This window comes from Heterodontus francisci, chromosome 3, assembly GCF_036365525.1.
Source record: "Heterodontus francisci isolate sHetFra1 chromosome 3, sHetFra1.hap1, whole genome shotgun sequence".
NCBI lineage: Eukaryota > Metazoa > Chordata > Chondrichthyes > Heterodontiformes > Heterodontidae > Heterodontus > Heterodontus francisci.
Window position 1 is genome coordinate 123,541,697 of NC_090373.1, and position 18,200 is coordinate 123,559,896.

Sequence of the window (18,200 nt, forward strand, 5' to 3'; positions counted from 1 at the left end):
ACAAGGGTATGCAGAAATGAATACAAAGAGAAAGTTATTACTAGATACAGTACGATATCACTTCGAATTAAGTCAATCTCTTCAATTAAAAAAAAACGTTTAACCTTTAGTTTACAAAACATAAATTGGAATCGAAATTGCAGTGTTTCTCTTTTGCAGTCTACAGTGTGCCAAAGCTCAAAGCGGAGAGCAAAACTTGTAAGAAAATGAATATAATCTACCAATTAAATAGAAAGCAACATACAATGACCATTTGTAATTGGAGTTGCGCTTATGATTTTGAATCTTATGTTGGCTCAGTAAAAGCAGAGGTTGTATTGTTATCTATTCTGATCAATTGTAATTTAGAAAAGACAATAGCAGACAAACACGTGCATGAATCTTTGTTTAATTCTGGAGTATATCTTATACATTGCAGTATGCTTAATTTTGCATAACCATGTCACCTTGGGTTCCAGTTGGTATTAAAAGATTTGTTTATGTTCTAAGTATGAAGAAAGCCATGTTGGAGCATCAAAGCTGTGTAAAGTCCAGTGAAATACTAAATGTAACCTATTTCAACATTATTGAAGGGGAACAGAACCACAAGTAATACATTTCAGTTTAGCATATCGAAGTAACTTCATAAACTACTGTATAAATACAAGTGGCTAATTCCTGCAACATTATTTTTCAAGAATTTACATTGTCACAACATTCTTGGATAATACCACATTATTTATGAAGAGGTTGAGATGGATATTTGCCAAAGCACTGTGTCTGACACTTTTTAAAGTGGTGGTCAGGTTAGCCTTTATTTCCAATAAGGATAAAAAGTGAAGATTCCAGTATCAAGTCAGTTAACATCAGTGAAGAATTACTTGAACCAAAGGGACCTCACTCTCAAGCAAAGGTTGTTTTGTCATTCCATCAAGTTTTCAGAGCAGACCTGGTCTCAGTCTCATATTTAACATTAAATTTTAATGAAATTCAAAGACCTAATTATGTGAGTACATTGTTTTGCTTGTGACTGACCAATTACCTGTATATAATAAGACTAACTGACAAGTTGTAAAGTAAAGACTGTACTATGTTTATAATGCATGAGCCTCTCAAATTCAACAAAATAAAAATCTGTACCATTGTAGTTTGAGCTGTCTGATATTGTTTCCCTGTCATTTAAGAATTTGTCATTTTGTCTATTGCGTTTGTAAAGCAGTGTGTACATTGTGATTATTATATTTACAGGAGATTTTCAAGACAGGAAGTTAAGATTTGAAATGAGAGGATTTAAGTACCCTTTTGAATGGCATGTGTTGATTGGCAGCAGTTAACACTTAACTGGTGCTGAAAATTAACTATTAGAAGTATGAACTCTTATTCCTTCAGGTATTAATTGTTGGAGATTTTAAAAACATTGTATTTTTCTTGCTCTTTTAATCCAATCTTCCCCTCTTTATGTACCTGATTTGAAATTGAATTCGCCTACTCTAATTTGCACTTCCATCTCAATCCTTGCACTTATAATTTCACAGTCCTTCAATCGGTTTGGTTAAGGAGATACATAGTTACTTGTCCTCCTTCTCTCGCTGCAACATTATCAGCTAGCACTTTCAGCAACTTGCCATGCAAAAAAAAATTAAAAACCTAAACATGTACAGGAAAGTCTAACAAAGAGAAAGTAGTTAGATACACTGCTACAGCAAATTATGGCTTGTTATGTTTGCAAAGTTCATTTAAATCAGTTTATCTTTCTATTATTTCTTCCAGCTGTCTACAAGTTCAATTGTTAAATCTTGTCTCTGTGCCATGTGTAGCCTCCAAGTCTCCACATGTGTCTTGTATTCTTAGGCTTACTACAGAACTATAAGGCAGGTATTTGTGAATCGGTTAGATGAGTGGTTTGATGAGATATTGGGCGGTGCAGTGGTTAGCACTACAGCCTCACAGCTCCAGCGACCAGGGTTAGGTTCTGGGTACTGCCTGTGCGGAGTTTGCAAGTTCACCCTGTGACCGTGTGAGTTTCTGCCGAGCGCTCCAGTTTCCTCCCACAGCCAGACTTGCAGGTTGATAGGTAAATTGGCCATTGTAAAATTGCCCCTAATGTAGGTAGGTGGTAGGAGAATTGAGGGAAGGTGGGGATGTGGTAGGGAATATGGGATTAATGTAGGATTAGTATAAGTGGGTGGTTGATGGTCGGCACAGACTCGGTGGGCCGAAAAGCCTGTTTCAGTGCTGTATCTCTATGACTATGAACTGGGACTAGGTCGATGCCAAGTCCTTGATCTAATTGATGTGAATACCAAGCATGTTTGTTAGGTAGTTTCGTGTACGACAGAAGAATGAGCCATTGTAATGAGAATGCAAGATAGTTTTGCAGTTTGGCGTGTTAAAAGAAAATATGCTAATTGATACTGATTTAGAACCATACTTACTACAGAAGACCCTGCATATATTTTAGGCAGAAAGTTAAAGCAGATTTTTTTTTACTGAATCATGGACTGAAATATAATTGTTCTGATAATTAGCAAGGACTTCATTTTAGCCTTTGCAAGTATCATTTTGCAGGTGCTTGAAATATTGATTAGCAAAATGCAAGTGTATTTTTTACTCATTTTTATTGACTAGCTAGTGTTCCATTCAAACTTCACGAGCACTGATGAAACATTTTGTAAATTAATCTCCTAAGATGGCAAGAGTCCCTGCCACAATTACAGAATGGTTTAGTGGGGAAGTTCATAATGCAGTTGCGGTATACTGCTAGCCTTTATTAATGATTTTGCTTATGAAGTTTAAATGTGTCACTATATAATCAACTTGTGTATAAAAATAGTAATTTGTTTAATTAATGATTAGTGAAGCTAGTCGTTTAGTAGTACAGAACTTGAGTATTGCTGAAAATAGAGACATGTTGTTGAAGCTTTTCATCTTGCACTCATCAGGACAATCTGCAAGAATAACCAATGTGAGGGAGAACAACAACTTGTATTGCATGAGAAGGGAGTGCTGATTGATTGGCAAGTGAACTCTGATTGGTAGAGACGTTGTCAAAGAGAATGCATCAGTTTACAGTGACTGACAGTTAACTGCCAGGGTTTGTGGCTGCTTGACTCTGGTCAAGGCATTGCCCTGAGGAATGAACCAGCAAATGGCTGTCATTCGTTTGATCAGCTGAAACGGGCACAATGTTTGTACATATTCTTTCCGTCTGTAAAGAGCAGGGCCCTGTGTATTAATATATCTAGCTTCCAGTACGTGCAAATGCGCCACACTGCAAGCCCCACTGACAATCTTAAATTGGTTGTCAGCTTAATTCTTAGCACACTGGATTATTTAACAAATGCCCAATCACGGAATCACATCTAATGTTGGACGCTGTTTTGAGTTTTGCAAGCATGAGCTGGTTGGGTACGGCCTGTACCTTGCCGTTGCGAACAGCAGAAGGGACATGGCGTTTGATACGATCTGCCAGTCTTTGGGATGTATGGCCTATATGCCTAACATCACACTGGCATTGAAATTCATACATCGCATTACTCATTTGTGTGATAGGATGTTTTTTTTGGCTTGATGGCAGCATCCTGTTCGTGGTGAACCCCATATGTGTTGCTACTGCATAGTAGCAGAGTGAAACAGCTAGCTTTACCTGTTAATCAAATTTTTGGGATACATCACCCTTCCAGGGTAATTTGAGGTAGACTGGGCACTTATCAGGGCTGAGAAAGAAGGCCTTAAGCCCATTCATAAGTTTGCACAATATATAGCGAGAAATGATCTGATCAGGGTAGCCATTATCACACAGGATGTCTTTGATTCGCCCCATTTCAGCATCAAGCTTGCAGGGTGAGCAAATGGCTCGGGCCCTGTTTGAGGTTGCCGCTAAGGCCAATCTTATAGCGCATGGAACTATAAGAATCCCAACTAGTGTATTGACCAGTGAAGGTAGGTTTGTGGTAGACCGTGGTAGAGAACTCCTTAACAGATTTCTCAACAAGTATGTCAAGGAAAGAGGGAGCTCATTTGACTGCTCCATTTCAAAGGTGAATTTGAGTGCAGGATGGAGCCCATTCAGACGTGTCAGGAAATTATTGCATGCAGCTGCGGATTCAGATATAGCAAATGTATCATCTACATTTCAGAAATATGCAAGAGGTAGGAGGTTAGGTGTCATTCCATCAAAGACACGTTTCTCATGGAACCCAACAAAGATGTTTGAGAGAGCTGGGCCTAGAGGGGATCCCATGGTAACACCATCTATTTGGACGTTCATACTGTCGTTCAAACTGAATTCAACTACGAGTTGCCGAGTTCATAAGTTCAATGAATACTAATTCACGCAATGGTGGTGGGTGTAGATACCACGATAGAGTGCTGCAGCACAAATATCAATGCCTTCCTTAAGTCATCCTGTGTGATAATGACTACCCTGATCAGATTGCTTGCTGTATATCACGCAAACTTTTGAATGGGCCTAAAGCCGTCTTTCTCGGCCCTGAAAAGTGCCCAGTCTACCTCAAATTACCCTAGAAGGGTAATGTATCTCAAACATTTGAGAACCAGGTGAAGCTAGCTGTTTTATGCTGCTACTATGCAGTAGCAACATGTGTGGTGTTTGCCACTAACAAGATGCTGCCGTCAAGCCAAAAAGGCGTCCTGCCTATCACACAAATGAGTAATGTGATATATCAATTTCAATGCCAGTATGATGTTAGGTATATAGGCCGTACATACCAAAGACTGGCAGATCATATCAAACAACATGTCCCTTCTGCTGTTCGCAACGGGCAAGGTACAGGCCGTACCCAACCAGTTCGTGCTTGCAAAATTCAAAACAGTGTCCAATGTTAGATGTGATTCCATGATTGGACAACATTTGCTAAATAACTCACAGCATGCTAAGAATTACGCTGACAACCAATTTATGATTGTCAGTAGGGCTCGCAGTGTAGTGCATTTGTGCGTATTGGATGCTACATATATTAATACACAGAGCCCTGTTCTTTGCAGACAGTAAGAATATATACAAACAGTGTGCTTCTTTCAGCTGAATAAAATAAATGACAGCCATTGCTGGTTCATTCCTCAGGGCAATGCCTTGACCAATCAGAGTCAAACTGCCTGGTTTAAATTTCAAACAAACCAAGTCGCCGTAAACTGATTCATTCTCCATGGCACCGCCTCTACCAATCAGTTCACTTGCCAACCAATCGGCATTCTCATGCAGTATAAGTTGTTGTTTCCCCTTACATTGATTATTCTTGCGGATTGTCCTGATGAGTGCAAGATGAAAAGTTTCGACAACATGCCGAAAATAGAGGCAAGATTCATAAAGCAATCTAGAATTTTTTTATTTATTTATTTAGATAATGCACTGAAACAGGCCCTTTGGCCCACCATTTGGGCCGACCAACAACCACCCATTTATACTAATCCTACATTAATCCCATATTCTCTACCACATCCCCACCATTCTCCTACCACTTAACTACACTAGCGGCAATTTACAATGGCCAATTTACCTATCAACCTGCAAGTCTTTTGGAGGTGGGAGGAAACCGGAGCACCTGGCGGAAACCCACGCAGACACAGAGAGAACTTGCAAACTCCGCACAGGCAGTACCCAGAACTGAACCCGGGTTGCTGGAGCTGTGAGGCTGCAGTGCTCACCATTGCGCCACTGTGCCGCCTTTAATTTTGTGGATTCTTTCAGTCAATTGTTCCCAGCACCACCTTGTGTTTGCTTGAATTTGATCCTGTGGAATAAAAGTGTCAGAATGCATGCTCAAGGTTGCTATATTAATAAACCTTGTTTACACGCTTTTAGTCTATTATTGTTGAACATTCCTACTCTACATTCTGAATTTTTATGAGCAATTTTTGTTCCATTGGGAAGGAACAGTTTCAGTGATTGTTGATGGAAAATATATTGCTTCCATGGGTTGGTGAACTGAGAAAATACAAGGTCATACAGTTGAAAACTTTAATTAAATCCTTTTATTCCTTAAAATTGTTTTTGTATCCCCATTTGCCCTCATAATAGTTGCAACTTGACCAAACAACATTTTAAATTAATACTGGGAATATGATGACTGTAGAAATCAATTACTCAGCTATGCAATAATTCCTGAAGACACATCTTGGGAAATAGTCAAAACTTTTGGAAACTTCAAATCATTTTTCAGTATGGAAATAAGTCACCGTTGAGTATACTGACAGTTGTGATTTATTCTTTGGGTGACAACACTATTCCATCATCTGATTGGTTTTGAAGATATATTGCAAATTCATCACCTGAAGGGCATTTATTACTTGATCACATGCTTTTATGTAAAGTATTTGCATGCAATAATACTGTATTCAGGGCCCTTCGTGGTGAGATTGCAAGCTGCATCAGAAGGATGCAATTTTAAAGGAAGGCCTTGGTGCTGTTCAGTAGTAACAGATTGAAAATACAAATCTCTAGTTTGTTTTTTTTCCCCTTTACCTTTTAACAGTTATGTTAAATGTACTAATGTACATTTCAGAAACCCAAAGCTAATGTACTCTCTTAAGTGTTTCCTGCAAACTCTAGTGTGGGTTAGCATAGTTCAATAACTTTTTTAGTGGCTGAAATTATACTGGAAGTAAGAGGATAATCATTTTTTAATGAGTTTAGAATAAAATTTAATATGAACTTGTTTCTAAGCACATCACAATCAAATTTTGAAATATTACTGCATATGGCCCTCTAGGGTAAATCATGTGTTAATCCAGAATTTCCATTATTAAACCCACTATTATGCTATCAACTTTTTAAATTTAATTATTCCACATCCTTGATTCATAGCTGAAGTAGCAATTTTTCAGACTTGTAACAGGAAATTACAGGTATTTATTCCCTACAATTTATTGCATACTGTCTATTGTGCACACACATATAGACCATTTTAGTTGGTTTAAGGATCAACCTTAGCACCAATGTGAATTTTCCCAACCCCTAATGTTACGACCAGGATGAGAAAGGTGTCTAGGGGTCTTTCACAGCCTTCACCTGGTCTTATTGTAACAGCGTTTTGCTTAAAACACACTGTTTTAAGCTCCCCCTTGCTGAATCCTTCTTCAGCATTTTCCAGTTATAAGGCAAAGAAATGAGCACAAACAGGCTTTCTTAGGTTTAAAGAAGAAAAGTGAAATTTATTAAAACTTAAACTCTAATTTGATTAACACCTACAGATACACGCCGTACCCCACGCTAGCATGCATACACGATATGCACATGCAAATAGAAACCGAAAAGAGCAGAAGAAAAATAAAGTGGAGAGGTTTGAGGCAATCTCTGAAGAAGGGTTTTTGTTACTGTGCTTCGAAATTGCTGTAGTCCTTGCATGTAGGTAGATCTTACTTTTCTATGGGGCCCAGTATTCTTCTTAAACCTTGTTCACTGTAGGAGACTTTTCTCCCTTAGGGTTCACATGTCTTCAGTGGATTCCGAAGCTGGTGAGAGAAATGCTCTCAGTCCAGGAGCAATGAGCTTTCTGAGTTTTAAAACTCTGTGGCAAAGGCAAATTCAAATTCAAAAAACTCCAACAGCCAGTTAATCATGTGACTAAACTGGTCTGATCACTTCTGTTTGTGTATTCGCCATCTTAGCAGTTAACCTGGAATGCTAGCTTCTCCACCTTCAATGTCTGGTAATCGAAAGTCCATTGTGGATTAAATTGGAGCAGGGAGTGGCCCCTTTGTCTTTTCCAAGTACTGTCTGTTACTATGCAAATGTTTTTTCATTCAAGGGTCTGGTGTTTTAAAAAAAAACAAGTTCTTTCTTTACTCCAGTAACAGTTTAAAAATCAATGTTCATGTGGCAAAATTAATGTGTCTCATTCTTGGCAGGTGGGGGCCTTCATGACACTAAACAAACCATCTTTGGGTTTCTGAACGAGATCACCCATTAGGTGTATTTTGTACTGTAAGTTTCACCTTCAAAGAACTGAGTGGAAAAAGTCTCAAACTCATTGGCCCGGATGTTGCTGGAGCAGAAATCTTGCAAGGTCCCCTGTTAGGCTTGTTTTTATATGTTCAGATTTTAAAACAAGTTGCCTACAACATTACAAGGGTGAGATGACATCTGGGACCTTGATGATCAATGGAACAAATAGCACATCTCCTTAAACAATGAGATTAAGGATTGAGAAATGAACATGAAGGACTGAGAAGGAGGGTGAATTTGATGGGGTGAATTCAATTCCAATTGGGTATACCAAGAGAAATAGTCATGGAAATAATGATTGGCTTAAGAGAGAGAAGAAAAGGCAAAAATAGCAATTTAAAATGTAACTTTTCAAAAAAATCTCAAAGCAATTTACAAACTTAAGGAATGAGACTCCACACTACTACTTGCTCACTTACTAGGCAAAAGAAGTTGATTGGCAGTCATTAACAGCTAGCACATTAAAAGGGTACTTATGTTGTTAATTACTTAACTTTGGTATGTCAGTGACGATAATCCTGGGCAAAACTGTTTTTCATTATTAGCTCGTACTTTTCTACATGTCAGTCAGCATAGATTTGTTAAATCATGTTTGACTAACTTGATGGAGTTCTTTGAAGTAATGGGGAAGGTTGACCAGGGCAATGTGGCTCAAAGGGCCAAGTGGCCTACTATTCCTAATACGTATGTTTGTATGTAAGGGATAGAAGGCAGAGGATAGTGGTGAATATTTTCCACACTGGAAGATAGTATGCAGTGTTGTTCCCTGGGGGTTGGTAGTACCACTGCTCTTTTTGATACAAAAAAAACTGGACTTGGGGACAGGGCATCATTTAAAAGTTTGCAAATGGTATGAAACTTGGAGATGTAGTTAACAATGAAATGTATAATAAACTTAAGGAGGACTGACAGACTGCTAAAATGGGTAGATACATGGCAGTTGAAGTAAATATTTGAAATGTAAAAAAAATTACAGGACTATTTGGAAAGAGCAGAACACTAGGACTAATTGATTAGCTCTTTCAAAGAGCCAGCAGTCATGATGTGCTGACTGGCTGCCTTCTGTCCTATATGAAGATTTATAGCTTCATTGAATTATTTAAAATGCACAAAATAAAAATTCTTAAAATTAGATTATGTAGTCTCAATATGCCTGGGCCCTGGTTTCAAATTTAATCTAGACTGATGAGCTGGAAGTCACTTATCTTGCCAAACCACCTGTCCTAAATGAAATTAATCACTAATTCTTAGTGCTGTGTTGCAGACTTGAACCTACTATCATTCTCACTCAAAAGCTGTAAAAATGGCTTGTGTGGAAAATGTCAGCCAGGGTGGGATTAGAGCAGCCAACAGGGCATGTTGGTAAATGGCTTGAATCTGACATGAACACTGAAGATGAAAGCTACAGAAAATATTCTATTTCCCCAACAGTAACATCTCACTTTTTTTCTTTCAACTTTGTCTTCCCAGTCATGCATTTCTGAGATTTGATTGTACTGTTGTCAGCATGTTTTTTTTAAAAATTCATTCATGGGATGTGGGCGTCACGAGCCAGGCTAGCATTTATTGCCCATCCCTAATTGCCCTTGAGAAGGTGGTAGTGAGCTGCCTTCTTGAACCGCTGCAGTCCATTTGGGGTAGGTATACCCACAGTGCCGTTCAGAAGGGAGTTCCAGGATTTTGACCCAGCAACAGTGAAGGAACGGCGATATAGTTCCAAATCAGGATGGTGTGTGACTTGGAGGGGAACTTGCAGGTGGTGGTGTTCCCATGTATTTGCTGCTCTTGTCCTTCTAGTTGGTAGAGGTCGAGGGTTTGGAAGGTGCTGTCTAATGAGCCTTGGTGCATTGCTGCAGTGCATCTTGTAGATGGTACACACTGCTGCCACTGCGTCGGTGGTGGAGGGCAAGTTCTGGAGCACAGGTCTTCATGTACTATTGCCAGAATATTGTCAGGACCCATAGCTTTTGCAGTATCCAGTGCTTTCAGTCGTTTCTTGATATCACATGGAGTGAATCGAATTGGCTGAAGTCTGGCATCTGTGATGCTGGGGACTTCAGGAGGAGGCCGAGAAGGATCATCAACTCGGCACTTCTGGCTGAAGATTGTTGCAAATGCTTCAGCCTTATCTTTCGCACTGATGTGCTGGGCTCCCCCATCATTGAGGATGGGGATATTTGTGGAGCCACCTCCTCCAGTTAGTTGTTTAATTGTCCACCACCATTCACGGCTGGATGTGGCAGGACTGCAGAGCTTAGATCTGATCCGTTGGTTTTGGGATCGCTTAGCTCTGTCTATCGCATGCTGCTTACGCAATTTGGCATGCAGATAGTCCTGTGTTGTAGCTTCACCAGGTTGGCACCTCATTTTGAAGTATGCCTGGTGCTGCTCCTGGCATGCCCTCCTGCACTCTTCATTGAACCAGGGTAGGTCTCCTGGCTTGATGGTGGGGGATATACCGGGCCATGAGGTTATAGATTGTGGTTGAGTACAATTCTGCTGCTGCTGATGGCCCACAGCGCCTCATGGATGCCCAGTTTTGCATTGCTAGATCTGTTCGAAATCTATCCCATTTAGCACGGTGATAGTGCCACACAACACGATGGACGGTATCCTCAATGTGAAGGCGGGACTTCGTCTCCACAAGGACTGTGCGGTGGTCACTCCTACCAATACAGTCATGGACAGAAGCATTGCGGCAGGCAGATTGGTGAGGACGAGGTCAAGTATGTTTTTCCCTCGTGTTGGTTCCCCCACCACCTGCCACAGACCCAGTCTAGCAGTTATGTCCTTTAGGACTTGGCCAGCTCGGTCAGTAGTGGTGCTACCGAGCCACTCTTGGTGATGGACATTGAACTCCCCCACCCAGAGTACATTTTGTACCCTTGCCACCCTCAGTGCTTCCTCCAAGTGGTGTTCAACATGGAGGACTACTGAGTCATCAGCTGAGGGAGGGCGGTAGGTGCTAATCTGTAGGAGGTTACCTTGCCCATGTATGACCTGATGCCATGAGATTTCATGGGGTCCGGAGTCGATGTTGAGGACTCCCAGGGCAACTCCCTCCCGACTGTATACCACTGTGCCACCACCTCTGGTGGGTCTGTCCTGCCGGTGGGACAGGACATACGCAGGAATGGTGATGGCAGTGTCTGGGACATTGTCTGTAAGGTATGATTCCGTGAGTATGACTATGTCAGGCTGTTGCTTGACTAGTCTGTGGGACAGCTCTCCCAACTTTTGCACAGGCCCCCAGATGTTAGTAAGGAGGACTTTGCAGGGTTGACAGAGCTGGGTTTGCCGTTGTCGTTTCCGGTGCCTAGGTCGATGCCGGGTGGTCCGTCCGGTTTCATTCCTTTTTATTGACTTCGTAGTGGTTAGGTACATCTACAAAGAACAGTACAGCACAGGAACAGGCCATTTGGCCCTCCAAGCCTGCGCCGATCTTGATGCCTGCCTAAACTAAAACCTTCTGCACTTCCGGGGACCATATCCCTATATTCCCATCCTATTCATGTATTTGTCAAGATGCCTCTTAAACGTCTCTATGGTACCTGCTTCCACCACCTCCCCCGGCAACAAGTTCCAGGCACTCACCACCCTCTGTGTAAAGAACTTGCCTCGCACATCCCCTCTAAACTTTGCCCCTCTCACCTTAAACCTATGTCCCCTAGTAACTGACTCTTCCACCCTTGGAAAAAGCTTCTGACTATCCACTCTGTCCATGCCGCTCATAACTTTGTAAACCTCTATCATGTCACCCCTCCACCTCTGTCATTCCAGTGAAAACAATCCGAGTCTATCCAACCTCTCCTCATAGCTAATGCCCTCCAGACCAGGCAACATCCTGGTAAACCTCTTCTGTACCCTCTCAAGAGCCTCCACGTCCTTCTGGTAGTGTGCCGACCAGAATTACACGCAATATTCTAAGTGTGGCCTAACTAAGGTTCTGTACAGCTGCAGCATGACTTGCCAATTTTTATACTCTATGCCCCGACCGATGAAGGCAAGCATGCTGTATGCCTTCTTGACTACCTTATCCACCTGCGTTGCCACTTTCAGTGACCTGTGGACCTGTACGCCCAGATCTCTCTGCCTGTCAATACTCCTAAGGGTTCTGCCATTTACTGTATACTTCCCACCTGCATTAGACCTTCCAAAATGCATTACCTCACATTTGTCCGGATTAAACTCCATCTGCCATTTCTCCGCCCAAGTTTCCAACCGATCTATATCCTGCTGTATCCTCTGACAATCCTCATCACTGTCCGCAATTCCACCAACCTTTGTGTCGTCGGCAAACTTACTAATCAGACCAGCTACATTTTCCTCCAAATCATTTATATATACTACAAACAGCAAAGGTCCCAGCACTGATCCCTGCGGAACACCACTAGTCACATCCTCCATTCAGAAAAGCACCCTTCCACTGCTACCCTCTGTCTTCTATGACCGAGCCAGTTCTGTATCCATCTTGCCAACTCCCCTCTGATCCCATGTGACTTCACCTTTTGTACCAGTCTGCCATGAGGGATCTTGTCAAAGGCTTTACTGAAGTCCAGATAGATAACATCCACTGCCCTTCCTTCATCAATCATCTTCGTCACTTCCTCAAAAAACTCAATCAAATTAGTGAGACACGACCTCCCCTTCACAAAACCATGCTGCCTCTTGCTAATAAGTTTGTTTGCTTCCAAATGGGAGTAAATCCTGTCCCGAAGAATCCTCTCTAATAATTTCCCTACCACTGACATAAGGCTCACCGACCTATAATTTCCTGGATTATCCTTGCTACCCTTCTTAAACAAAGGAACAACATTGGCTATTCTCCAGTCCTCTGGGGCCTCACCTGTAGTCAATGAGGATGCAAAGATTTCTGTCAAGGCCCCAGCAATTTCTTCTGAGTGGCTTGTTAGGCCATTTCAGAGGGCATGTAAGAGTTAACCACATTGCTGTGGGTCTGGAGTCACATGTAGGCCAGACCAGGTATGTACAGCAGATTTTCTTCCCTAAAGGGCTATTGGTGAACCAGATGGGTTTTTACAACAATCGACAATGGTTTCATGGCCATCATTAGACTAGCTTTTCATTCAGATTTATTAATTAAATTCAAATTCCACCTTCTGCTGTGGTGGGATTCGAACCCATGTCCCCAGAGAAATACCCTGGGTCTCTGGTCCAGTGATAATACCACTACGCCACCGCCTATCTCTAGCTAGCGCAAAACATTGTGGAAACTTGATATAAAAACAAAGTGTTGGAAATAGCCAGTAGGTCTGGCAGCATCTGTGGCGAGATAAATGGAGTTAACATTTTAGGTCTGTGACCTTTCACCCGAACTGGCAAAGGTTAGAAATGTAATAGGCTTTGAGCAAATGTGTGTGTGTGTGGGGGGTGGGAAAAGAGAAAAGAACAACAAAGGAAAGGTCTGTGATAGGGTGGAGAGCAGGAGAGATTAAATGACAAAGATGTCATGAAATAAAAGGCAAAGGGAGTAGTAATCCCTGTAGTAAAAGACAAAGCATTAGTCCAAAGAGAATGTTAATGGCAGAATAATGAACAGGTCTGTCTGAAAGCAAAAAAAGACATGAAAAAACAAGTTTAAGACTGGTACATTGGCCTGAGTTTTTCGCCGCCCAAGCAGGTCGGATGGTGGCGTGGGGGCGGCGTAAAATTTAGCGGCAGGCTCTGGGAGGCCTACCCACCCCGATTCCGCCTCCGGACAAGTTTACAGAGGTTGGGCGGGGGGGGGGGTGCTAAAAAACAGCCCACCCTCCCGAGGCCAATCAAGACCCTTAAGTGGCCACTTAAGGGCCCTCGCCCGCCTCCACGGGTATTTTACCCATGGCAAGCAGGCGAGCTCGGTATGTGAAAGGCCACCCAGCAATAGCTGCCGGCCTTTCCGCACCCCGGGGTGGGGGAGGGGCATGGCAGTCGGGCACAGGGTGCCCGATTGAGGGCCGCCCCTGCCTCCCAACCCAACCCAACCCCGGGATCCAAAATGCCCCCGCTCCCCCCAAACGACCACCCTAGCCTCACCAGGGCACGACCGATCCCCCTGGTGAGGCAACCCAAACTTACCCACTCTCTCGGGTCCATGGCGTCGGCTGGGCTGCAGTCCCAGCAGTGGCCACCGCTCCTGGTGGTGCAGCTCAGACGACGAGCTGCCGGCCTGCTGATTGACCAGCAGCTCACAGAGGCGGGACCTCCTCCCTCAAGTGGATGGAAGTCCCACCTCGGGCCAATTAAAGCCCAGTGACCCGTAAAATACGGGACAGATCCCCAGGCTGGGCGGAAGCAGGTTCGTCACCGACATTTACTTCGGAGTCCAGCTCCTCTCCGCCCACTGTAAAATTCTGGTCATTGTTTATTTAACCATCAAAGTGGTGGTCATGGTCTGAAGTTGAACTCAATGTTGAGTCCAGAGGGCTGTGGAGTGCCAAATCAAGATCAGGTGCTATTCATCAAACTTTTGTTGAGCTTCACTGGAACATTGCAGCAGGCTGAGGACAGAAATGTGGGCATGAGAGCAGGATGATGAAGTAAAATGGCAAGCAACTGGAAGCTTGGGGCCATGTTTGCGGGACTGAGCGGAGATGTTCTGCAAAGCAGTCAACCAATCTGTGTTTGGTCTCCCCAATATAGAAGAGACTGCATTGTGAGCAGCAAATACAGTATTTTGACAATTTCCAGTTTCCTGGCCCTAATTGCCTCCTCTTCACTATGGACATCCAATCTCTCTACACTTCCATTCCCTACCAGGATGGTCTGAAGGTTCTCCATTTCTTCCTCGAATAGAAGCCCATCCAACACCATCCTCTTTTGCCTGGATGAACTTGTTCTTACGTAAAACAACTTCTTCAACTCCACTGGCTTCCTCCAAATAAAACGGTGTTGCTATGGGTACCCGCATGGGTCCTCGACTATGCCTGTCTTTTTGTGGGGTATGTCAAACATTCCTTGTTCCAGTCCTACTCAGACCCCCTCCCCCAACACTTTTTCTGGTACATTGATGACTGATGACTGTATCAGTGCTGTTTCTTTCTCACGGAACTGGAAAACTTCAATTTTGCTTCCAATTTCTACCCTTCACCTTCTTCCTACCCTTATGGTCCATCTCAGACGCTTCCAATTTCTACCCTTCACCTTCTTCCTACCCTTATGGTCCATCTCAGACACTTCCCTCACTTCCTTGACTTCTGTCTCCATTTCTGGGGATAGGCTGGCTACTAAATATTCATTATAAGCCCACCGACTCCCACAGTTACCTTGACGACACTTCCTCACACCCTGCCTCCTGTAAGGACTCCATTCCTTTCTCCCAGTTTCTCTGTTGCATCTGTTCTCATGATGCAACCTTCCACCTCTGATATGTCTTCCTTTTTCCTCAACTAAGGATTCTGCACACCACCCGCTCCACTGTGGTTGACAGGCCTTTGATATCCGACCCATTTCTCACACTTCTGCCCTCACCCCTTCCCCTCCCTCCCAGAACTGCAACAAGGTTCCCCTTATCCTCACTTTCCACCCACCAGCCTCACATTCATAGGATAGTTCCGGCACCTCCAGTGTGATGTCACCACCAAAGTCATCTTCCCCTCCCCATCCCCTGTCAACATTCTGAAGGGACTGTTCCCTCTGCGACACCCTGGTCCACACCTCCATTACCCATGACGCCTCGTCCCCTTCCCACGGCACCTTCCCATACAATTACAGGAGGTGTAACACCTGCCCTTTTACCTCCTCTCTCCTCATCCAAGGCCCCAAATACTCCTTCCAGGTGAAACAGCGATTTACTTATGCTTTCAATTTAATTTGCCGCTCACAATGCAGTCTCCTCTGCACTTAGTACACCAAACCCAGATTGGGAACACCTCCACTCAGTCAGCAAGTATGACCAAGCTTCCGGTTGCTTTGCCATTTTAATTCACCACCCTGCTCTCACGTCCACATTTGTCCATGGCCTGTTGCAGTGTTCCAGAGAAGCTCAACACAAGCTCAAGGAACAACACCTAGTTTTCCGATTACACCCCTCTGGACTCAACAGTGAGTTCACCAAGAGCAGCAAAATACTACGGGTGGGAACTCTGAAATGAGAACAGAAAATGCTGGAAATACTCAGCACATCTGACAGCATGTGTGTAGAGAGAAACAGAGTTCACGTTTCAGGTCTGTGACCTTTGAGTTCAACAACTTCAGTCTGTGACCACCATTTTGATTATTTATTTACCATGTACCAGTCTGAAAACTTGTTTTTCAGGTTTTTGCTCTCAGACAGAGCTATTCATTTTTTTCCATTAGTACTCTCTGGAAAAGTACTTTGTCTCTTTCTACGGCCATTACTACTCCCTTTGCCTTTTATTCCATGACATCTTTGTCATTTAATCTCTCCTGTCCTTCACTTTATCAGACCTTCGCTTTTGCTGTTCTTCGTATTCCCCCTCCACCTCCCCTCCCGCCCCCCACTGCTACATTTCTAACCTTTGCCAGTTCTGATGAAAAGGTCAGACATGAAACGTTAACTGTTTCTCTCTACAGATGCTGCCAGACCTGCTGCGTATTTCCAGCACTTTGTTTTTATTTCAGATTTCCAGCAGCCACAGTATTTTGCTTTTATTGCTGTGGAAATCTAAATTGAGATCTTTTGCACTGGTTTGACTGGTATCAGGCAAATTGTGCTTAAAAAAACAATCTATTGGAAACTGCAAGCCAGAATGTTTACTATTATGCATGGATCAGGAAAATAACTAAGTTGAGCAAAAAGTTATGAATGCTTTTTTTCATATCAAGTTGAAGCTATCTGCTATCATTGTCAAAAATGAAATGAACATTTCATTTCAAAAATAAAAAGGAGTATTCTGTGTGGTAATCTTAATATCATGAACCAGACATCATCTGGTGCTCTTTGAATTACCTCATGGCTTTGGAACTTCAGTAGGGTTACCCACAAATGGTATCCTTTTACCTATGAAAGGTTACTATTCAGATTCCTACATAAATGCATTTTTATCTTCATTCCTAAAAAGTGAATGCTCGGGAAAAATAGATTTTCACTGAAAGATTATTCATTCTCCATGTTCTTAAATTATTTATGGGCCATCTTAGTTTCTGACCAGGCTCGAGAGCAACATAGGAGAAGGAGTAGGCCATTCAGACCATCAAGCCTACTCCACCATTCAATATGATCATGGCTGATCATCCACTTCAATGCCTTCCCCCCACCCCCCACCCCCTACACACACACTATCCCCATGTCACTGTGTCATTGGTATTCAGAAATCTGTCAATCTCTGCTTTAAACATACTCAATGAGCTTCCATAGCCCTCTTGTGTAGAGAATTCCAAATATTCACAATCCTCTGAGTAAAGAAATTTCTCCTAATCTCGATCCTAAGTGGCTTCCCCTTTATTTTGAAATTGTGTCCCTTGGTTCTAGACTCCACAACCAGGGGAAACATCTTACCAGCATCTACCCTGTCTATCCCTTTAAATATTTTGTAGGTTTCAATGAGATCAGCTCTCATTCTTTGAAACTCTGGAGAATACAGGCCCAGTTTCCCCAATCTCCCTTCATAGAACAGTCCCACCATCCCAGGAACAAGACTGGTGAACCTTTGTTGCACTCCCTGCATGGCAATAATATCCTTCCTAACGTAAGGGAACCAAAACTGCACACAGTACTCCAGGTGATATAACCAAGGTGCTCTACAATTGAAGCAAGACTTCACTACTCCTGTACTCAAATCCTCTTGTGATAAAGGCCTTGTGATACTAATAGCCTTCCTAATTGCTTTCTGCACCTGAATGTTAGCTTTCAATGACTTATTGACAAAGACACCCAGGTCCCTTTGTGCATCTACACTTTCTAATCTCTTACTATTTAAGAAATACTCTGCACATCTGTTCCCCGTACCGAAGTTGATAACCTCACATTTTTCCACATTATATTCCATCTGCCATGTTCTTGCCCACTCAAGTCTGCCCAAATCCCCTTGAAGCTGCTTTGCATCTTCCTCAACACAAATTCCCACCTAGTTTTGTACCATCCATGAACTTGGAAATATTCCATTTGGTCCCCACATCCAAATCATTGATATATATTTTATGAGCAGCTGGGGCCAAAGTACTGATCCTTGTGGTACCCCACTGGTCACAGCCAAGGTGAGAATGACCCGTTTATTTCTACTCTGTTTTCTGCCTGTTACCCAAATCTTAATCCATGCCAGTATATTACCTCATATCCCATGTGATTTAATTT